Source organism: Falco rusticolus, chromosome 7 (genome assembly GCF_015220075.1).
Source record: "Falco rusticolus isolate bFalRus1 chromosome 7, bFalRus1.pri, whole genome shotgun sequence".
In the NCBI taxonomy this organism is placed as follows: domain Eukaryota; kingdom Metazoa; phylum Chordata; class Aves; order Falconiformes; family Falconidae; genus Falco; species Falco rusticolus.
Genome location: NC_051193.1, coordinates 10,555,294 through 10,579,201, shown reverse-complemented (window position 1 = coordinate 10,579,201; position 23,908 = coordinate 10,555,294). Strand labels below are relative to the sequence as shown.

The 23,908-nt window shown below is 45.6% G+C and overlaps 1 protein-coding gene across 12 annotated transcripts in view; it reads right to left on the bottom strand.

The window, feature by feature from the left end:
• Nucleotides 1-20,331, bottom strand: part of AKAP13 (A-kinase anchoring protein 13) — a 224,658-nt gene extending 204,327 nt beyond the window's left edge. For all 12 annotated transcript variants that reach the window (XM_037396022.1, XM_037396024.1, XM_037396025.1 and 9 more), the window contains exon 1: nt 20,285-20,331. The gene's annotated coding sequence lies outside the window, so the exon portion shown is untranslated. The remainder of the gene's footprint in view (nt 1-20,284) is intronic.
• Nucleotides 20,332-23,908: the final 3,577 nt, after the last annotated feature.

Genomic DNA, 23,908 nt, shown 5'->3' with positions numbered 1-23,908 from the left:
AGCACAGTGCAAGTTTCTGGCAGAAATGGGTACCCAAAAAAAAAAAAGGCACTCAAGGCTTGTTCAGACTCAGAAAAGCAAGGAAAAAAAAAAAAAAAAAAAAAGAACAAAAAAAGCCCCAACCCACACCCAAACTAACTGAATATGGATGACTGCAAGCCTCCAAATCAAAGAAGGAGTTGATCGCTGTTTAAGAGGAAGAAGTCATTGCTTGTTCCAAGATTAAAAACTTATAATTCTGGCCCCAGCTGAAGCACTATCATTCACTAATCTCGTACAATTTAGTCGGGCTGATCCTCCACTCAGACAGACAGGGCATTATCAAAAGTTCCTCTATTCATTTCGCTTCCTGCTAGCCAGTGAAAGCCCCTTTTATATGCTCCTCGAGAGGCTGTTAAAACCAGGGAAGACTTTCCGATAGAGAAGATAAGGTAGCTGGATTTATTCATGAGAGGAGGAAGGGAACTTATAGGGGCTGATTATGGCTCCTCCAAAGCCGAAAAGTTGAGGTGTGGAGGAGGGAGGTCGAATACGATGGATTTCTAAATAACAAGCCTTATACCTATAGCATTATTGTAAGAACTAGGCATTACCCCTCCTGATATTAACCTACAGAATTGAGATTCTACTCTTAAATTGGCATTACCAAATACATGCATGTGGTTGAATAATTCAAAAATACATGGACGAGGCAGAATGGGATATTTAAGGGCCTGAGGAAATAAAGATTTAAATTAAAAAAATAAATTAATAATACCCAAGACCAAAAGGATAAACTAGCCAGGGTGAGAGGGAAAACACTGCCTAGAAACGCTTTCCAGATTAATACAGCTTGCACATAATTTTCAGGGTCAGATCCTGTTCTTATTGCCGACAAGAGCACCAAGACTCCAGTGGAGCAGGATGGCGATTTCCACATTGCTTAACATGTGTCAGCAATTTTGTGCAGTTGCTTTGCAGATTCTTAGAGCTAACCAAGCAAAAACTCCCCACCACGAAGAGCCCACGACAGTTACTGGTGGGTGAAAAGCCGCCTGGAAACTCCTCCTAGACCGTGAAAAACATTCCCCCTATTAATGTTCAAACAATCCCGTATAGTTACAATAGTTTCAAAATGTACCAAGATGGAAATACAAGCAAAACCACATTTCTCAAGTTGAAAAAGGTCAAGCCAAAGCAGACAAGCTCTACCAAAACTTGGGGCTAACAATGATGGTTGCAGAGATAAACCCTGCCTCTTCCTTCCCCCTCCCAGACTATTTTTCTCCAAACAAACTAGCAACACAAGAATCAAAACACCCACAGCAGAAAATAGTATGCACTTTGAAAAGAAAGAAAACAACGCAGCTATACAACTTCATTACTCCAACCAGTCAAAACACATGTCAAGTCAATAACTGTTTTCCCCTCTGACAATTCCGAATGAGGGAAAAAAAAAAACCCCAAAACAAACAAACAAGCAAAAATAATAAACTTAAAAGACAAGGTGATACATTTTGAACAGGCACCAGTGTGACTCAGGGATGGAGTGCAAATCTCTACCAGGCAGAAAAAGGGAATGACCAAACCCAGAATGGCATAAAGACCCAACAGAGGTGGCCCACAGGTCACCACGTGGAGGGGGAAGTATCAAAAGATACCTCAGTAAACAGAGACAAGGCCAACAAATTACATCTTGCTTTGCAGAATAGCAATATGCAACAAAAAAGCAAAAAGCTACAACAAAATCCGAGCTTATTTTGATCCAGTTTCTCCTTTAGGTTATTATTAACTCTACACAAAACCTGAGCACAAACTGTACAGTTTGCTCACTGGTCACGTAATTTCTTCTCAGCAATCACACAGAGAATTAGGGAACCAGGAGACAACTGTCACTTTCTATTCCGCCACCAGCCTGCATCTCTTCAGCCACATCACATACGGCACAGCTCAGCTGGCACTCACTCTCCCCAATTCGTGCTGCAGCGGAGATCTTGCCGGTTGCAATCACCAACTCCAGTCATAAACTACAGCAGCTTACTTGGCAAACGCTCAGGTTTAGAGGGTATTTCAGAAAAAGCTGCCAAATCTCAGGTTCTCCACGTAGTAAATAAGGCTGATAACTGCTCACCTATCTTCACATATGCTTTGCAATGCAGTATCTGAAGAGACAACATACTCTTAAATCTACAATGCACAAAAGCAATTGTACTTGTTAATTTGCAGTTTAACACTATAAGGACAAGTTTATCAAAGTGCAAAGGCTGTTTCCTACAGTGGGAACGTCATAATGGGATGACAAGACACAGCCTACTTGTTCTGCATGTTTTGTAATGATCGTTGGGTCTTCCCTGTCACAAAACAACTCTTGCTGCACCAACATTTAATTAAAAACAGGAGAAGAAAGTGCACCCAAACCTTACCATTTGTTTTCAAGTCTGAGGAACTTGCACTGGCGAGTTACAGCTGATGAACCATTGATACTAACTGCATTGCAAGGAAATGAAGAGGCATGGGCTAGACGTTCCTGGGTCAACTCTTCAGCTTGATAAAGACCCAACTGCACCAGATGCTACAGCTGATGTGAAGGAGTCAGACTAAGTCTGAACAGTCTTCCCCTCCAAGCTGTCAGACTGCAAGAAAACCACCACAACAGGCCAATGCCCACTGTTACGGAACTGGATGCAACTCATTTTTGTTCTGTTAAAATATGACTTTACACACATGCCAGTTTCAGGAAAGCCAATAAAAGAACTGGCTTATTTGGCTCTTGCATTTCAGCTGCCCGTCTTCTGCAAATTCAAGGTTGGTTGTCGTGATGTTGCTGAGATTTGGGGTTTGTGGGGGCTGTGTGTGTGTGTGTATTTTGTTTGTTTGGGGGGTAAGGCGTGTTTGGTTTTTGTTTGTCTAATAACCCAAAACCTCAAAAGTTCCTATTTCTAAAGGCCATGTTAGGTTTTCCCCAGCTCCCTCACAGGCCTGGCTATGGGTAGACAGATGCCTAGTTTCTAGCATCTGTACTGTTTAGAAGTTACACTTGAAATAGCTGCGACTGAAGGCAATGAAAGATTTCAACAGTAGTTTCTTTGTCACTCCAAGAATCTGCTTTGCCACACAAGCCTGCAGTTCCAGATTTCTGCATACATTGCAAGGGGCACATGGCACAGATGCTTACCAGTGGCTGAAGTTCAGCATGTTCCTGGGCAGTGCTGTGGTAACCACGTTTAGACTGTTAAAGAAGGTTTCAGCAAAACTCAGAGATGAAAGTCAGCAAAGAAATTCAAAATTCAGAGAACAAACCCCACAGATGCAATTCAGACTTTGCAAACTAGTGATGTGTTCAAAGAGTATGGGTTTTCTATCTCGCCCTCCGAGGGAAGCTGCAGTGCACACTTAGCAGTGCCAGAAATGTTAGAGGGCTGCCACAGCATGCACAGGAGAAGGTTTGTGTGCAACCAGAATAAACAGCCTCTACTAAATTCTTGTAACCAATTAAGCAACAATTCTCCGCCGAGGATACAGCATCACCCGGCTGCTTACCTAATCCCAACCCGTGCTTCCTGAGTTGGCTTTCAATTGTTAAGTCTTTTCTTCAGAAGCAGAAGGCAAATTAATGCCGATTCTCTAGATATCCTGGTTAAATGGCAAATAAGAGCCCTGCAAAGATCATCAATACTCAAAAGTGACTTAACACTAATGAGCTTTCACCAGCAAGTCTGCAAACATTAATACATGTGAGTAGCCATGCTAAATCCACTCGAATTGCCTATCTGCAAGGCTTTCCTCCAGCCTGAACTGGACTTCAAGCCAAGGAAGACCAAACCTGGAAGACGACTACAGGTTTTCTCTGGTTTGCATCCCCACATGAAGCTACTCAATGATGCTAAGCAGACACATCTTGAACATGCTGCTTCATCTCATGTCACAGGGGAGAAAAGGAAAGAAAAAAAAAAAAGTCAGAAATAGTACTTATCTGGAAAAAAGCAAGTATTTTAAAAAAAGTACTGCTACTGTTTGTAGAATGGCCTGGAAGACAGATACATCTGAAATTCCTTTAAATACACGTGTTCAGTTTTTAAACTGCATACGAGTCAATCTGACAAATGAGCTTAGTTAGGATTGCTCAAACAAAGCAGAGGGTCCTGTCCCCCACCCTCTTCCTAAGTAAGCAAGCAAAAGTTTCTGGCATGGCCACTGGTGTGTGAGATTTTAACATTCCCCTTTCCATAAACAGTCATACATCAAGCTCTAAAAATTTGCTTCACAGAAACATTTGTGCTAGTAAAACTCAATTATTCTAATATTTGTATGACACATGCAGGAGGGGTGCATAAAAAGGTTATGGTGAGCTCATTTAAGAATTTAAACAAGTACTTGATAAAGAGTTTTTGAATTATTCACTCAGCTCCATTATTAAATCAGGCTTCCAAATGAGTCTTGAAACAATAGCACAGAAGACGCTGCATTTGTTACAAAAAGGCAGTTTTGGAACTATCACTGTGTCTCACAGCACAAGTCATTCATAATTACAGTCATAAATGCACACAGGCACGGTATCACGCGCTAGTTCACAATCCTCCTGGATTAACTGGACACTTTCAATATTTATACTACTATTCCTTTCTGGAGAGGTAGCACATTTCTGTCCATATATCTGCAGTACTGCTTTTTATGCTAAGGAAGAGCAATTTCTTAAAGAAAATTCAGAGTTGAGAGAAGCGCTCGAGAACAGCACTAAGCAAGACTGGGAAAATCTTTTGCATTTATTTATTTATTTTTACATAACCCCACATGTATTTTGCTATGCCCCCCCAAAGCTTCAGAGCTAAACTCAACTGAAGATCACCGTGCATCTGTTACAGACTTTCACACTAAGTTTACGTACAGCACAGCAATTTTCTGCATACTTGCTCCTTGCATATATATATACCGACATTTTTTTCCAAACCTCAGAGCCCACTTGGAATAAAGAGGATCTCTAGAGGGAGGAAAAGCAAAGGACTTTGAAGACAGAACGCTGGTGGTGCTCCAGTTCTCTAGTACATGCATCCTCTCACCACCCGTTTCCTTTCTCCCCATCCCTTTTTCTTCCACATCACAGACTGCTTTTGGTAATTCAGCCTGATGAACATAAGCCAAGATTTCTTCTCAAAATAACTACTCCAGGATCATTTCAGCTATGAGCATCACCCACAGCAACATTCCCGTTTACATAGCATCCTCTCTCCTGCATCAGTCTGTTCCCAAATAAACTCATGGGCTGGTGATACAAGGTCATAAAGATGTGGAAAAAAACCAGGATACCCTCCCACTGCATCCAGTCGTGCTCCCAGAGCAAGGGCAGGATGAGTCAATCTCCCAATATAGCTGGTTTCAGGCATATCTGACAGCATTACTTTAATAACGGGATTTCATTTCCTTCAGCCATCTCATTGAAAGCACTCAAGTTAAATATTAATGAAGTGTTTTAACACTCTCACTGCCTGGAAATGTGGGTTGTCACCTAACCAGCTACTCAAGGGTGAACACGTAGCTGCTCTGTTCACCAGCCCAACCAAGGAAAGGGTTTCTGCATCACCACATGGATAAGGTTTGGCAGTGAGCAGCATGAGCCAAAACTACCACATTAACAAATACCACCAAGCCCTCGGACAGCAGTGGGAGCCTTCCCTGAGCAGAACCAGCAGCACCTCAAAGACCACCATAACCCATGAAAAAATAAAAAAAAAATTTTAAAAAAAAAAAGAAAAGAAAAAATATCTAAAGGAAGGTATCTTGTCATTTCTGAAGAAATGGGTGTTCCTACGGTTTTGTTTTACTGTTACAAAGCCAAGCCATAGCAGCAGTGCCATCAGCACCACACCTCCCAAAACCTTTCTTTTTTTAAACCCTTACACTCAGCTTTGCTGCTGTACTTTCCTTCAGACCTACACCAGACCTCCTCATCTGCATGTTCTTACAGATCTATTTGAAGCACTGTTTTTCCTGACTACGGGTAAGACAAAACATCTGCATCACTGCAAATGTAATTATGGCAAAATACCATGGCTATTTGTAGACTTCCTGTTCATCAAATAATATTAGTGTACCTTTGCCTTCAGCAATTATTTACAGGGTTGGAAATCTGAAGAGACACTAGAGAGATAGCAGCAGCACACACACACACACCCTCCATTATGCAACAATGCTTTGTATTAGCTTTTGGAATGACCCAGAAGGGAAAACAAAATCATCAGAATAATTCTTTCTAAATCTGCCCAATGAAAAGGAGAAAAGAAATTTAATTTGGTTAAAACTCGGCATTAGTTTGCTCCAGTCGAGACAGCGAGGCATTTTACACTTCAACTGAATTGGCAGCTCAAAGTCAACTTCAGGATCCAATGCAGGCTTTAAGTCAAATTCCTAAGCAGAGTAAAACCCTTATTAGCCTGTCTTCACTGTAATTTTAATCTTAGTTAATTCCAAGTATGTAATTTATGTTAAGAGTAACCCACTTTTTTTTTCAGGACCAGATATACTGCATGCAGAATTATTCCCTGGCTAGCACAGTTAAGGCTTCCCTTAGAGAAATAATTTTTCACATATTGAAGCAAAAGGAAAATCACTGAAAGCTTTAAAAACATGCAAAAGCATTTTCATAAATTATCAGAGCCAGTTGTATTAATTCACCTAATATATCCCTAACCCATCAAAACCTGACCATGCAGTCTCACTCCAAACTGATGCTACGTACCAGAAAGATTCCTGATCTGTTTAAAAAATGGCATTTCTTTCACCACACATACAAGGAGTGGGAGAAGAGAGGAAGATGGTTGGTATTTCTACCTTTAAGAAGGAACAAAAGCATTCAGTTCCCTCCCCCCTCAATTTTTTCCAATTTATGATTAAAATCCCAAGCAAAAAAGTAAAACCAAAACACCTTGTAAAGACATCATTGCAATTTAGAGTTCCACTAATATGACAAAATTCATAACGATTTCTCCAGTTTAAATGAAAAACATTTTAAAGCACTGTCTAAAGTTTACAAAGTCTGCTTTAAGTTAAAATGGTCAGTGCTGCCGGTACACGGCTCTCATCCACGACAGCACAAGCAGCATTTACATCCAGTAGCCAACCTAAAGCTCTGAAGCCCAGGTTACTATCTCTCCCAACTGTGAAATGCTTCTTACGTGTTTCCTCCATTATTTGCATGTTTTCTTAGGTTTGGGGTTTAGTCTGGGGATTAGTTTGCGTTTGGTTTGTTGGTGGGTTTTTTTAAATGCTACTTTCTAAAAAGCTACTGAGACCTCCTACTCAAGCTCAAGAAAATACACAGAGTGAACTATCAAAGTGGTTTTGCACCCTCCTTTCTGCACTTGCTGATGCAGTTTCGTGTCACTCCCTTTGCTCCCACTCCTCTAAGAGGTGGTTTCATGTAAAAGCAGTTCAGTTCTTATCAGCTACTCAAACCAACAGCGAGGAGCTGTGATCTGAGAGTGAAATCCCAGCAAGATGCACGGACCAGGGAAAGAGCTGGACTCTGCCAAGAGCACGAGATCGGGTCTATACTGCATTGGGTCTTGCGGTCACAGGCTGGCACGAGAACACCAGATGTTTTAATAACTTGTACTAAAATCCTCACGAAGGATTTTAGTCTCTAGATTTTCCTCCATTTTGTGTGGTGTACAAGTGCAAAAGTAGAGGGCTTCCAGGACTCGGCAGCACGTATGGCCCCACACCGTCCGTGCTTAAAGCGGGCAGCTGTGCGAGGGAAGCGAACCCGAGAGGACTCGTCCGGACAGATGTTTCCATTCACAAACACTGCCAAGGAGCCAGGAATGCTGAGTTCACTACCTTGGCGTTATTTACATTTCACAACATCCAGTAATAACCATGCCACAAGCAGTTTAAAAAAGGAAAAATACGGCGCAGTGGGGGAGCGTTCCACCACCGCCTTCGTTAAAGGGGCAAAATTTAAAAGCTTTTTTTATGCCAATTCTGAAACTCTACCTTGTTTCATTTTGCCCACTGTCATCCAAACGGGACACCAGCATCCCAAGCCTCGACTGCTTGCAGGATGGCCTTGAGCTAATTACCTGCCATTGCCATTTTGCAAGAGGCACAGGCATACGCTTGCTTCTGTGGCATTGGGGTGGTTACCTGTGTGCTCCCTGAACTACCTGAGGACAGGTTCTCCCTCAGCAACTCTGCCACAAACCAAACGCTCCAAAGACCAAAGCTGGCACTCTTGGCTCAAAAAATATCCCTACAAACGGTTGGGAGGGTGCTTTTCAGAGGCATTCATCCAAACCTCAACCCTGAGACCCAACAGGTTTGAGAATTAGCTGCCAGATCCAGTCTGGCAACTGGAACAGCTACTCCAAGCGCTGTCCCATCCGCCCAAGCGCACTGGAGCGTTATACACAGACCACATACGACGACACGCTCCGTCTGTCCCGAGGTACTCCCTGCAGCAACAGATAGCAAGGGTGATGGGGAAAGCATTTTTTCACACCAGCTTTATGATCCACTAAGTCTTTTCTGAGCCCACAGCAGAGGCACAGAGGGGAAAAAACCCCACGCAGTCAATATAACCCATTTCTATTAAATTCAGTACTTGCCTGAGCTTTTAAATACTGCAAGAACTACACACTCTGTATTGTGTCTCCTTTAAAGTGTCGTGCTGGTGAACATTGCCCAGACAGGGTAACTTTACTGTGACTGAGTGCAAGGCTGCCCCCCTGCCACCGCCACAACGGGACACCTTCCTTCCCAAAGTAAACCAGACACTAACGCTATTTATGGATCCCCTGCAAAACCAGACAGGCTTCCTAGCCACTATTCATCAACATGCAAATCGGTTTTATTTCATGGCAGGGAGAACAGATTTAAAGGCGGGGAGGTGGGGGGGTAAGTCCTAAAGGTCTGCTTTACTTCTTAAAAGAAATACTCATTTGAAGAGTAGCTGGAAAATCAATATAGAACAGCAATACCTGCTAAGAAAGGCTGATCACAACTTCTTCAGAAATCACACCATGTTTTAAAAAATTGGAAATTTCACATTAGTTCCTAAAGGATTATTAAAGGAAACCAAATATCCATGGAAAAGCCAGCCAGCTGATGTACTAAGGACAGACTTCCAGAAGTACATCAGCTCCATCACTCCCCCAACACCAAGAAGAAAGGCAGGGAACATAACCATGAAATCTTTCTTACTTTGCAGGAAAAAAAAAATAAGAAAAAAAATATGACTCCACCATTTCCAGAGACACATAGCTAGACAACATCACCAGCACTACTTTTGAACAGTAACACTGCAGAGCCCACTGACTTGCCCTGCTAACTCTTTGGGGTTTTAGTGGGAAGTATAACTTGGTTCTTACAAGCATTTTCATAGAAGCACCTTTGCATTTAAAATGCCAACTGTAAATGCATCTGCTATTCAGATAAAGCACCCATAAGCACATAATTTGATATGCAATAAGTTTTACAAAGCTCTCAAAAAGCCCAAGGACATTTGGAAGGGTAGACACAAGTTTAGAATGAGTCTTAGCATATCATCAGCAAAAAGCAATTCTATTCTTAGATATCTCCCTTTGGTGTTTCCTATAATCTTTTTTTTTTTTTCCTCCCCTATTCCTTTGAGAAAGTAAGTTGTTTGGCAATTAGGAAAAAAAAAATACAGAAGAACCTGTTCTACCAGGCATACGAACAAAGCAGTATCTTCCAAAAAAAAAAAAAAAAGAAAAGCTCATTTAAAAGTATGTAAATATTAGGGCTGGTAACACAAACAATAAAACCACAGGAAACACAAGAAATTAAGAATAGATCAGGACTTATTCGATTTCCTGGCTGCTGGATATATAAGCACTTTTCTGGGTTGGGCGTATCAGACAAGATCTATTTTCTGAAAAACAGACATCGGGGAGCTGACACAGGTCATTTAGAGAAGCAAACAAAAATCAATGGCTGTTCTGATCCTGCCTGTGCTCCTTAGCAGGCAGGGTCACTGCCCAAGGCAACTACACCTAGGACCTGGCACATCAGGGCACCAGGGGTTCAGCATCCTGCAGTGAATTGAAGTTAGCAAACAGGATTAGTCCTGTATCTTCACAGCACGCTGCTTCCTGCCCAGGACACAGCCAAGAGCATGCTCTTGGATGAGGCACGGCTTGCTAACCCTGAAGCTGAGCAAGAAGCAGAGGTGACAATTAGTCCCCAACACGCAGGGTGGTCCATGCCATCGCCACCCCACAACTCTCCCTGGCTGGAAGGCACACTCCCAGAGCTCACCAGTGCATTCCCCAGCTTGGGCGTGTTCCCAAATTCCCTGTTGCTGCTAGGCTCTTGTCTAGCAGCATCTTAACAGCTCACTCTCCATCATAGGAACTTTTTTTTGCTAAGTGGCCAGAAGCAACACGGTCCCAGCTAGACAGAGTTTTACATCTCTTGTGCAGGAGTTCAAAACGCTGCTCTTCTGAGCATCACAGCCACGTTAACACAACCACGCTGCAACATCTCACCATTCCTCATTCCGACTTCCATCAACTGCTAAACCAAGTCTCCTTCCTCATCCTCAAGCTATCCAGTGGCTCAGATCCAGCCTGATCTCAGAGTCAAAAAAAATCCCCACAAAGAAAACAATATAGCTCCTCTAATGCAAACACCAAGTGATGTAGCATTCCCAAAGACAAAATTTAACAACACTTAAAGCAGGCTTCCTCCAAAATGACCTGCTTCTCTTGGCACTGAAATATCACAAGCCCACGGCATAAAGACACACAGGAATTTATGAAAATCATATTACTATTTTTTAATTAATATCAGAAGCACCGATGAGACTAGGTTTTTGGTAAAAATTGGCAAAGATTTTACAAACTAATTCTGGAGGGTGGGTGTGAATGAAGGCTCTTCTAAGCAGAGCATTAAAAAACTTCATAAACGTACAGTCACTTGATACCTTTTATCATTTTTAGGCATTTCAAATGCTCAACCTTTTTATATAATGCAATTGTACAGTCACCATATGATTGCCATTTATCTGCCATCTGACAGTATTAATTGACAGAGAGGGGACAATGGGTCACGGTCATGCAAGCAATCCATTAAAGAAAGGGTAAAAAAAAAAAGCAAAGAAAGGGGAAAAAAAAAAAAAAGCATGGTCATGTTTTGTGGTTTCAGGAAGACTTACACGTTTTTAAGCGCTTTCTTTGCCACAAGTCCTCCATCCTCCTCAAGTAAGTTCTGAATTTTCATTTTCAAATTTGCTCTCTGCTTACTAAGCGTTCTCCTTTCATACGCCCGCTGTAAGCTGTTGCTGGGATAGGATCTCTCATTAGTCTCAAACAGCCTGATGACTTCTGAACTTTGAGATTATAACGCAAGAAAGTTACTGAACACTCACATGCAAGCTGATTGGCTAAGAAAAAGCAGCACAAAGTCCTGCCAAAATCCTAGCTAATCTGATAAAGGAAAAGCCAGAGAGGTCTAAGCGCTAAACCCCACAAGTTTAAACAGAGCCAATTCCAGCTGCAGAAGGAAGCATGTTACGTTGAGCAAGGTATCTCCTCTTCAGATATGACATCTGAAGAGACAACATAAAGGTACTGCCCATAAGTAGTAAAATTCCCAAAATACAGGAAAACATGGGACTGACACGTGAATTTCATACAGATTGACAAACGCTGCTTGTAATCTGACTGGAAGGAGGGAGAAACAAATTAACAAGACATATGTGACATGCAGCCAGTTACCACTTTACTACTTCAATTCTCCCACTTTCACTGCACTTATACATCTAATCCTCTTAATATCCATGCAAGCATATTTATTATCCACAGTTTTAGCTTGTAAACTTTTCAAGCAGTAAACTAGTTCTTTTTCTAGCTTAATACATGGCTCATGAAAATTGTGACCAAGGCCCTGTTTTAACTGTGAAACAGCTGCCAAGAAACAGGCCCCGTCACTCCACTCCCCCCCCAGCATCTTACAGAGGTGATAAGCAAGACACTCACACAAGAACATACTCATAACCTAGTTAAATGCACTTTTAACCTAGTTAAGTGCTCAAATCTCAGCCTCCATGCTACACGCACCCTTCTTCAGGCTACATTACCAAAAGACTCAGCCAAAAATTAATTAGTAGCCCTGGCCAGGGTGGAAAAGCAGCTACAGATTTTGGAGTCTCAAAAGCCCCCATTGAACAGGCAGGTTCACACTCCTGTGTCCAAGTCAGCAGGACTCCGTGGAGCTACCAGCACACAAACACAGCTGCACAGCGGGTACCAGCATCACCCCCACCATCCTCCCACAACAGACCTGAAGACGACGTACATTTATTTTCCTGTCGGCAACAGCACTCCTTAATATAGAAAAACCTGCAGTTAAACATTTGCAGCAACGTTTACCCTCACATCACACAAAAGCGTAAAGGGTCACCTGGACCTTGTGAAATGAATGTTCATTACACAAAACTTCCTTTTACAACAGTACATATAAAAGGGATTTAGTCTTTATTTCTCTACTCAGCTGAGACTACCTACCTTCTTTGCAGCTGCTAGGAGAAAAGAAACTATAAACATTTACATTTAATGCAACAAAAGGTTTGCTCACCATCTCTTGTGTTCCACTGTGCTCTTAGATGATGATCAGTCATCATAAAAATGGGTGGAACGGCTGCAAACCACTCAGCGACGGAAAATCTGACTCCCATGTTCAAGAGAATCTCCTGCGCAGGCTGGAAACCCCACTGCAACAAAGTGCTGCCAGTACACCCCAGACGGGAAGTCTTTCGGCTGCGTATGCAAACACATCTGCTACATAAAAGTAAAACACGCTGGTTCATACGCTATCTCCAGAATCATCCTCTGCACCAACTCAAAGACCTTCAGATCTGACTACAGAAACTTTTCATCTAGGTCACATATAAACCCATTCATCTCCAGTTTTAAAACAATTAAAAACCAGGGCTCCCCAGGTATGAAGTGCAGATTTTAAGATGTCCAGTGCTGTCTCTACTGCAGCCTTGTTGCTGTGGTGAAAGATTTATGGTAGCAGGGAACAAAAGAACAACACAATTCATCTCGTATCGTCAGAGGGACATCACGTAAGCCTCACTGCTCAGCTGACTCACTAAGTTACATTAACTCAAAAAAAGGGCAAGACCCAGTTTTGCTGCCATCTTACTTGTGGGTTTGGCAACTAAGGAGTGTGCTGTGCAAAAGCTCATGTGCCAAGAGAAATTACTTTGTATAAGGGTCAAATCTGGCCATCCTGTCTCCCCCTTCCCCCAAAAAATAAATCACTCCCCCCTCCCCAGTTCCCTTAACACCTGCTTCCTCCATCCGAGCATTCATTGTCCCACCACTATTACGGGACCAAAGGCTTCAGCATCCCAGAGGAAACTCAGGAGGGAAGCCAGTGCATAAAGCAACTCATTCACTTCAGCCTCAGCATCCCTTGTTTTCCCCCTCTTCCTATTGACAGCAGCTTCCAAGATTTGGCCAGGTGTCAAGAGCCACACATGCCGGGAAGCTCAATGTGCCACACGTTCTGGCATTGAACCCCACCGTGCCCACGGACACTGGTGTGGACCACTTGCCTTGCTTTTGCACCTCGCCAAGGACCCAAAACCAACGCTGAGGGAAGGCTGGACAGACGGTGGCCTGACCCAGCACAGCTTTTCATATGGTTGCACTGAAGGGAAGGACGTCACACATGCAGAGCTGCTGCTCCCCTAAAACATGGCAGGAGCAGAGCAGCATCACTCCTGCAGCCCAGCATCAGGGACACAGCGAAAGGAGTTTTTGGACAAATCCATGCTCAGCATCAACTTCCATTAGTTGGGTTGGGTTTTTTTCTCCTGCAGGAGGTCGCTGTGCAGATTCACCCTCCCCTGCGGTCTTCCCTACACTGAAAACAGCAATACCTGCAAGAACACGAGTTGGCCAGCATCCGTGCATGACACATGCCAGGTGTGTTAATCCATGGAAAAAGAAAGGGTGAGTCAGTAGTGTGAGTCTGAAGACAGTCCAGTTTAGAACAGCTGCTCTGTGCCAGAATCCTTGTTTGTAATGGTTTTATTAACTGCAGCATTCAGGCTTACAGACTGGGGTCAGAGACACATTGGGAAAAAAGATTTACTTTCCCAAGTAGCTTTGCCAGAAACCTCAGATACAATTTAGATGAAGCTACAAAGTACGTCACAGGACTTAACTTACTGCTCCACTTTGCATCAGTCACGTGTGACAAAAAACACAAGGGATTCAAACATGACACATCGGCTAGTTACTCTGGACACAAAATTTGATCCATGTCAAATGACAGACACCCTTCTGCTTTAAGATGACCACCTTAAATCATGCAGTAGCTGCTACACAAGAAAATCCTTAAATACTTCCTTTTACACTGGGTCGGGCTAACCTTCAGCGGTGCCACCACGCTGTATGTAAGAGCTCACATTAAACAATCCGGGGAGATGTCTCACCTTGTATTTTGCAAATGTAATAGGTTAAAAATGGATTAGCAAAAAGACTAAAGGGCAAGGACTTTTGTGAAAGCTAGACTAGCCACCTGAATGAAGTCAAAAAACCACACCAAGAGAGACTAGAAGCAGTCAGAAGCTACCCTGGTTTTGCTGAGTCTCAGGTAATTTCACAAGTGCTTGAAAGTGGCACGCAATTGATCAGTCACAACTACCTGCGCTCAAACATTTTAAATGGTATCCCAGAAGAGCAACTACACAGGATCCAACTCACTGATACGAGCCATCAGTCACCGTCCCACAGTGTGGAAATCAAAAAAGGCAACGTCATGCAAGGATCAAGCATATGAGAAAACTGTGACAGTTCAGTTGCCACATCTACTGATTAAAAGTTATCACCAGTTTTGGAAAGACAAGAGCACCCAGATGGAAAAACAACTTATAGAATCACTGGAGAGAAAAAAAAAAAAAAAAAAAAAAAAAAGAAAGAAAAACCAACAAACACACAAACCACCAGACAGTTTTGAATGAAGAGACTGGATCGTTTTGAAGAAAAATAAAAGTGAATTCCTGGTCCTTATGAAGGCGAAAGAGATTGAAAGAAAATATGAATGGTCAAGGAGGATTAACTTTGTCAAATGAACCTCTGCTTCAGAATTACAAGTTAACCCATGAAAAAGCACGACTCTGGATGCTGATTTTGGCCTTGGCTCCAAAGTCTCTGTGAACCACGGAAGCCCACCAGTCCACACCACCAGCAGTCCTCGCAGTGGTGAGAAACCCCACAGGAGGCTGCCTAGGGGCACCAAACCCAATCTCACACACAAAACACACGTGGAATATACTGTATAGATTTCAAACCCTCAACACAAGAGCTGTAGGAAGTACTGACAGTCGTCTGAGGGGTATTTTTTCCTTACATTTACTCTAACCCCATGCACAACATTTGAGAAGCTCCCAGTGCGCATTTGTTACAGCTGAGCGTTTGAACTGCGAGAAGTACATGGCTACACCAGCGAGGAATGTAGCTTTTTCTCACCCATAATAAAAATCACCCAATAAACTCTACAGCATCTGTTTTTCAGGGTTATTTTAAAATATATATAAAACAGTCATTAGACTGCCTGACCGTGTCACAACATGTGATCCATTACAGCTGCAACAGAATTAAAGCTTAGTTTTTGCAACATATCATCACACTGCACTTAAGTACTGTTGACTACTTAAAAATATTTGTGATTACACTTTCTTCCCCTGTTTCTTGACAACTTAAAAGCGTACCTAAAAAGTTCATAAAGAAATTTTTTAAAAAGATTATAAAAATGCAGGGCCTATTTTTGCAGAGAAAATACATCTTTAGATAGAAATAATTGTAATCTTAGAGAACTTGAAAAGGAAACACTTAAGACTTCTAAGTCATTGACTTATTTTAGAAACACATCTATCGCCCTTGTCATCTTCACATGCTATAAAACAGGGACGGGCACCACAGTCAAATGCCTTCAGAATGCAATCGGAAAAGCACTTCCCAGGGTGTAGCTCCAGGAGCTTTTCTCATGGTGGAAGCACCAGAGCCTTTGCTGCAGCAGCTGCTCACGATACCACGAAGGGACATGAGTCAGGGAACTCATCCAGATAAAGAAGGAACTATTTGGCTGAACCGATCCAAGGTATGAATTGATAACGGCAGAAAAAGATAATGTATTCCTGACTGGAACCCATTTGCTTGTCTGGTTCATTGAACAGACCCACATGGCCCAGCTGGGGAACTGGAAGAGGCTGCTTACACCTACACTGATGCACAAAAGAGATCCCAAAATCGCAGCTGGAGTTTAGGATGACACTGAAAAACTTTTACCTATTGTATGCTTCCATCAGCGGTCTCTAGAAGGGCATTAAACTGCTTACAGGATTTGTGGCGTCGCAGCACATTTGTCATGTAGACATCAACAGAGGAGTCACCCTGTTTCCGTGACAAAGGGTCATAAATATATAGAGATAAATCTTTCTGAAAAAGATCTGTATAGCTTGACTGCAGCAACAAGTTCCCAGCATAGCTGCCTTCCCTGGCACACCGCCATCATATTTTCTTATCACTAACCAAAGTAACTAACCAGCTAACTCCCAGTGATGTGCTTTGCCTTCTAGATCTGCATAAAGGTCATTTGCAAGGGAGAAAGGCAGGTTTCAAATAAATTAAATAAATAAAAGACGACATTATGCCACATCCACGGCTTTGTTCCCAAAAGCAGCTAAGCGCAATGCCAGGCTGCAACACCACGATGGAAGCGTTTCACTATTCAGCAAGTACGAGGAGTGGCCAATTCCTTCCCCACAGCAAGATTGTTGACAGCTGTTTAGAGGAGAAAAAAAGCGAAGCATGACTAAGCTATTCATAAAAATCCCATTGTATCAAACGCTCTTAACAACAAGTTTTGATTTAGAAAAAGTGCAATGCTTCCTGGAAATGACTGTTCAGGTGGTACACGCCAGCCCTGAATCGGGCTCCCAACTGGATTATATCCCCCCGCGTCAAACCCCTTAGCCACAAAGCAGAACTGTACCTACACCCAAAGCTATCAGTTGCTTCAGAAAGTCACTCGTTACCTTGATCTATCTGACAGGTGATCGATGCAAGCAAACAAGCAAACACACGGGCACTTGGCACGGAGCAGCACCCAGGAATCACAAGCTGCAGGCTGCAAGGTGCTTCCCACCCCAGCTTTCGCATCCAGCCTTTCGTGCGCTTGCAGATAAGATGCTGCTTGTGCTTACTTTATCCTCTGGCTGGAAACGGCACAGACTGCCAACTCCCTGTCCAGGAGGCTGGTAAAACACGGGGCCACGATTACCCAGGGAGGGCATATCATGCCTGTTCAGCCTCCTGCACTACCCGAGCCTTTCTCTCAAGTTTTTAGTTTCTTAACACTGCCTTCTACCAGTACAGCAAAACCAAAACCAAATAGTTCCCCCATACTAATCAGCTGTGTGGTTAAGTTTACTTCAGGCTATTTATCGCCTGTGTGGGGAACCCTTATAGAAACAACATTTAATAGCACTCAAGTAGATTGCAGAGATAACCAGCTACAGTAGTAGGTAGAAAAGCTTCCAAGCTGCTTCAAGGACTGTTTTATAGGCAAGTGGATCACCACCAAATACCAGGCAGAGAAACCCAATACATTGGTGTCCTGGAAACTGAGTGGAAAAGAATTAGGTACAGCAGGCACAGTAACTTCTACTAACTTTTGTTGTTGTTAAGTAGTATCTATTAAAACTTATGCCAGCACAAAGTTATATGACAGCACCCATTGCCTTTGTAAAACAGGAGCGTGTCCATACCACCAATAAATCTAGCAATGGGTTTTTTTTTTCCCCTCTAGTATAATTTATTGACCCCTGCCTTAATTCATGCTTTGGATAGAATAACTATATTCCTTTCACAGTACTTAATCCTCCTCTTAGCACAGGAGCATACCACGTACCCTAGACCAGAACACAGCTCACTCAGAAGTATATCCTGATGAGAGATTAGTAGCGAATTCTGCATAAACCTGAGTCTCAGAGTTTCCCTCTGTAGACTCTGTTTAAAAACATCCATCATCGGACAGTACCTGGCAGAGCTCTGCTTCTATGAGAAGCTTTGACTTCTTAACTGCATTTTCTTCCTTTGATGCCGTGAAGCTGTAAATCAGGAACATCGAGCCCCTGCCTTTCACTCTGGCTGCAGTCCCTGGCTGGACTCTTACTTCGAACACGCAGTGTCCTCACCTCTCGGGCTATGCCAGCCATCCCTTGGCCACTGGAGCCGTGCAGGAGATGCAGCCTGGAAGGCCGTCACACAACACGGCGTATCCACACTACCTGCAGGAGACTCGTCATTCAGGCTACCTACAAAACCTGCCTGCCTTGCAGAACTCAGCATCTGTGCCCTTCTAGCAACAGCCCCAGGCTAGCCTGTCTGCCCTGCGCCAGGCAGCGCTGCAAGGACAGACAGGAGACGTATTAGGCTCAACCCATGAACGCGGAAGATAGGTACATGCTTGAACTCATGCCAAGGGACAGACAACACATGCCCAGATGATCCTCACCTCGCCTAACGCACCCTTACCCTATCAGGCTTGTAAAAAACAAAAAAAAAACACCCCACAAAACAAACAAACAAAAAAAAAAGAAAAAAAAAAAAAAAGAACACAACCCCAAGTGCCCCAGGAAGATATCATCCACCATGGAACATGACAGCCTGGACCAGGGCAGCCCGAAGCACAGCAAGTGCCTTCTGAGGGAATGCTCCTTTAGTACAGACTGCAGCCTCCATCCATGGGCACGGATGTCATGAGGTTAACGTCAATCTACTCCCACCACTAAGGTATCCGTGTATAAAAATACACCTCCTCTAACGCAGTAATAAATGAATCATTAGTACCTTACCTTTAAGGAACTATGTGGAACTTGGTTCACCTTTGCAATTCCACAAAAGCTCGGCAAGGGTGTCCAAAACATGAAACACACACCTGGCAAGGGACTGATTTTAAGCTGAAGAGAGTTGCCACCAACAGAAATAATGGAGCTTGGCCCTTTAAAACTGATTAGATTACATTAGCCAAAACTCCCAGCACACAAGACATTCACAGATCTCAGACCAACTGTCTAAACTCAGCTCTGAAGCTACATGCTTTACATATTTCTACTGCATCGCATATCTCCATGAGTACCTAAAGTTTTATGGCCGACAAAGATTACAGAGAACACCACAGCGGCCAACTGTTCCACAGGACCACAGCATTTCTAATCCCTTTATCGAGTCCCTGTCTGGTCACTGGCAACAGAACTGGTACAGCATACTCTTAAAAAAAAAAAAAAAAAAAAGCTTTTAAAAATCACTTTTTTCCACTTCTGAGCTCCAGCTGACGTGAAGCCCCGTACAGGACACTGGGGCAGAACCAATTACAGAGGTCAGCAAAATTGATCTCTGCTAATCCCAACTCCTTTATAGACTTGCGGGGAAAACACGGGCACAGAAGGTGGATCCATCACCCCCAACAATCCCCACGTTAAGGAACACCCACCCTTTCCCTATCCCCGTCCAGAAACTCCTGTGTTCGCTTCAAAAGAGCATCTCCACTCGAGAAGAAGAAAAAAATAATAAATAAATTATCTTTTCAAGCAAAAGAGTGAACGCACAAGCCGGGCCCCAGGGCAATGACCCCCTGGGACCCCCGAGGGCCCCCCCAGCCCCCGGGGGGAGCCCGTGCCGGGCGGCTCTGACAGGGCGCCCGGCCACTTTCCGTGCAGTACAGAGACAGATCCAAAGTTGCGTCAGCGAGCCCGGACGGGCTTTTTCTTTCCCACCAGGACATCAGTAATTCCCACCGCCGGGAAGCGGCGGGGGCCCGGCCGGGCGGGGGGCGGGGGGTGCCGGGCACACACCGGGGAGCGGGGCCGCCCCCCCGCCGCGCCCGGCCCCCGCCCCGGCCCGCCGCGCACCGCCGGCCCGCAGACAATAGCGGCGGGGAGCAGCCGCGCCAGAAAACACCGAAAACAAACCGAAAACCCGGAGTAACGAGCAAACGGCGGGGGGTGACGGCAGGCGGGGAGGGGGGTAACGGCTCACGGGGGAGAGGGGCCGCCCGCCGCGGCTCCACGCGAAGTTGCGCGGAGAAAAACCCCCGAGGAAGAGGAGGAGGAAGGGCGGGGGAAGCGTGCGAGGACGCGGGAAGGGAAGGGGGGCTCCCGCACCCCGCACACACACACCCCCCCCGGGAGGAGACCACCCCTCCGCCCCCGCCAGCGGCCCCCCCAAACTTTCCCCCACCCCTTCGCCCAACTCCGGCGGGGCAGACTCACCGCGGGGGCCCGGCGGGCGGCGGCGCCCCTGGCAGCGGGGCCGGGAGGGAAGGGAGAGGGAAGGGGACGGGGAGGGGGGAAGAGGCGGCCGGGCCGGGCGCTCTCCGCCCGGGGAGGCGGGCAGGAGGGAGGGCCGGGGGCTGCGGGCTCGCAACCTGAGCGGCGCCGCCGTGCCCGCCCCCGCGCCGCGCCGCCAGCCCGCATGCGCCGCCGCGGAGCGGGGCCGGCCCGGCAGCGGGCGGGGGGGCGCGGGGGGCGCTGGGCCCCGCTGCCGCCTTGCGCCGGGGCCGGGGGAGGCAGGCGGGCGCGGCGGATCGCGGGTCCCCCACCTGCCGGCCGTCACCTGGCCGCGGCCCCCGCCCCGCTCACCGGCTGCCGGGGGGATGCGGCCGCCGGCCCGACCGGCCGCGCCGCTGGCGTGGAAGGACGCGGGCGCCTTTTTACGCTGCCAGTTTATTTTTATTAGAGGGGGACGCTGCCTTCCCACGCGCTCGACTCCGGCCTTAAGGGCCTGTTTCCCTCGGGACCCCGCTTCCCGTGCTCCCACCTCCGGCACCTCGGTATAAAGCCTCTTGCAGCGCCCCGAGCACGGGCGGTCCGGCACGGGTGGGATCTGCGGCACATGCTGCGGCACATGCGCACCCATCGCAGGTCCTGCAGCTCCACCTGAGCCCTCCAGCCAGCCCACCGCCTGGTCCTGCTCCTCACCCCCTTCCCCGCTTCCTCAGGTGTGTACATTTGGTGGAGGCACATCTCCCGCACCGTTCCCACGCCTTGTCCCAGAAAGACACGGAAATGGCAGCCCACCATTAGCAAAGGAGTTCATGTGGCCTGTGGTCCGCGAGTGGCTGGGCTTGAGGAGGCCCCTGGGAATGAACAGGCATGATCTGTTGTGGTGGTGGCTTGCCGTCAGTTACCATTTTTGCTGGAAGCCCTTTGGAAATGCCTGTGCGTGGTGGCCCAGCGCTTCCACTGGGCTCAACCTACTGCGCACACGTGTATCCCGATAGCCCTGGCCCTGCCCGCATGATTGTGCCCACAGAGACAGTCACAACACCGAGTTTAATGTATGTGTCCTGCCCCACTGCAGCTGGGCAGCCTCACTTCATGGCGATCGACCCCAAAAATGCTTTACAATCCTTTCCAAAGAGACCTTGCTGCTGGCCAGGGCGCTGGGCAAAGGTAATCCCGTACATCGTGTTCTCTCCAGGTAGAACAGAAATAACAACACTGCGTATGGCGCGTATGAAAACCCCGTGTGTGAACGTGGCATTGTCTTCCAAAATATGCACTGTTGATTCCATTTAAATCAACTGAAATAATAAAAACGGTTTCAACACTTGTGCACGTGGTCATTTTGGAGGCTGGAACATACCAGCGTTGTACACCCTTTTCTACCAGGATGTAAAGCAGTAGTTTTTCTTATGTGGCTCCAACAGGGTGAGACAAATGAGAGCAGGGATGCTGGAAACACATTGTCTTTTGCCTTTCTCCCACCCCTCTAAGAAAGGTTTATGAGGCAGATCACCGGGACGGTCCCAGGATCAACAAGAGGGGTCAGGCACCGTGATGGCTCAGGAAAGAGCACCATCTAGTGAAAAGCCAATCTCGCAGAAACCGTGTCCCCTACCAGTCTCAACCAAACAATGACTAACCCAGCCCAGCCCAGCCCAACCTACCTCATCGCATCTGAGGCAATCCTGACCGAGGTAGCATGGTAACCGATAACAGATGCCTAAAATTTTCCATAACACACACACCACACCGAGATCTTTAGCTCTACCCTCTTGATTGTCCATCAAGGGAACATTTCTTCTCTGCTTGTCAGCTCCAGCCTGGCGTGTCAACCTGCCTCCTGCTGCCTCGCCTGGAGCTGAGACAGCCCTGGTTTTGCTGTAGGGGCTCCCCAGTCACACTGGGGGCTCTCCAGTCACACTGTGGCGATCAGAAGCCCCAAAGAGAGGGCTCAGCCTCCCGCTGAATTTGTGCCGGCTGCATGCATGCCCATGCATACGGACTCACATGGGCGGCTCTTGCAAATAGTTTGGAAATGCTTTTGGAGAGTCTTTTCAGCATGGAGGTGCAAAGGTGATCTGCCAGCAAGGCTGTCCAGGAGCATTTGCCACAGTCATAAAATTCCACACCAGGTGGCAAGGAAATTGGCATGGAAGATATTGAGGAAAGATGATGCAGCAGCTTAGCACCAAAGCAGGAGGATCAGCAGATGGGCCCCATTCATCAGAGGTGTTATGACCCTTTCAGGCAGGGAGGGTGAATCAAAACACAGGCAAAGAAGGTGTAATTTTTCCTATCAGAAATACTTCCTGCAGAGTAGCCTTCTCCAGCTGCCCACATATCCCCAGAGTGCCAGGTGCTGGCTTAAGGAGGGAATTGGCAAAGGTGGGCAGGGCTGTGAGACCAGTAGACAGCTCCCCGGACTACCAGGGGGCCGGACAGTGGCTCAATTTAGATCTGAGCCCAGGTCCCCCTTGCCTGTGGGGGGGCTGCTGGTGCCCCAGGACCAGAGACCTGGAGCATCTGCCACAAAAAGCCTGTATCAGCCACTTCAGATGCTCAGCTCTCCTGCTCTCAGCAGCACTTAATATACCTTCTTACCTCTCCTTTCCCCAAGACGCAGTCTGCACTCTACTTCTATCTTTAAATTGTTATCCACCCCCAAATTCTTTATCTCAAAATATCCTGTCTGCACCCACGTATAACCACAAACCAAAAAAGAGAGGCAGCAGATGAAGGGAAATTTGTGCAGCAGCTTTGTGGATGCCAGCCTCCTGAGAAATCATTTGCCTTCAAATCATCTCTGACACTGGTTCCCCTGGGCTTCACCATTTGCCATACATCCAGGTCTGCTTTTCAAACACTATTAAAAAAGAAATAAAATATATCAGATGTTCTTGCATTGCCTCTTTCAGGTTTTAATTTGTCACAAGCTTTGCTGCAGGGCTCCCTACTTCTTGCTAGGGAACTGGATTTAAGTGCGAGTTGCACTCGTGAATGAGACTGGAATTTGGATCTGCACAACATAATCTGAACATTTGTGTGTAGTGGCATGAATTAGCAATATGAGCTCATTGTTCCCATTTGCTGGAAATTAGCTGTCCTTGCAACTGAATAGAAAACAGAGTGCAATGTAATGATGGAAGCAGCAACTATTAAAGATTTGTTTTCATCATGTTTAAGCAGCTACAAAACTGAGACACTGAGCGTTAATGTGGCTGACAACAGCACGTGGCATTTTCTTTGTGTTTGTACTTGTTTGAAGCCAGTGCCTGGTAGATAACAGCAGCTACATCTGAAGATATTTTACCCTCATTTTTCTTCTTCAAACTCTGCTATCGTCATCTCTAAAGTCCTGTGAATTGTACAATCTTTGCTGCATTTACGGGCTGTGGCTAGGAGCAGCCTTCAGGAGAAGTTTCCCCATTCCTGCAAACAATATATCTCAGTTACCATGTAGAAGTTCTTAGCATGTCACAATCATCAGGTATTGGAGCTCGCCCTTGGGACAGGAGATAGCCAGGAATGGGGGAACTGCAATAAAAACCACCCAAACAACAAGCATTTACGACCTGCAATAGTAAATTAATGATTTTTTTTCATAAATAA